At 48.9% G+C, this 231-nt stretch overlaps 1 protein-coding gene across 2 annotated transcripts in view; it reads left to right on the forward strand.

Moving 5' to 3' along the window:
* KLF11 (Kruppel-like factor 11) overlaps positions 1 to 231 on the forward strand; it is an 11,212-nt gene that overhangs the window by 9,740 nt on the left and 1,241 nt on the right. The gene's annotated exons all lie outside the window — the stretch shown is intronic.

Genomic DNA, 231 nt, shown 5'->3' on the forward strand with positions numbered 1-231 from the left:
TGTGGTGTTGGAGAAGACTCTTGAGAGTCCCTTGGACTGCAAGGAGAGCCAACCAGCCCATCCTAAAGGGAATCAGTTCTGAATATTCATTGGAAGGACTGATGCCGAAGCTGAAGCTCCAGTACTTTGGCCACCTGATGAGAAGAACTGACTCATTTGAAGAGACCCTGATGCTGGGAAAAATTGAAGGCAGGAGGAGAAGGGAACGACAGAGGATGAGATGGTTGGATG

The sequence above is a fragment of the Bison bison genome, unplaced genomic scaffold, assembly GCF_000754665.1.
Source record: "Bison bison bison isolate TAMUID 2011002044 unplaced genomic scaffold, Bison_UMD1.0 scf7180017864307, whole genome shotgun sequence".
Taxonomy (NCBI): domain Eukaryota; kingdom Metazoa; phylum Chordata; class Mammalia; order Artiodactyla; family Bovidae; genus Bison; species Bison bison.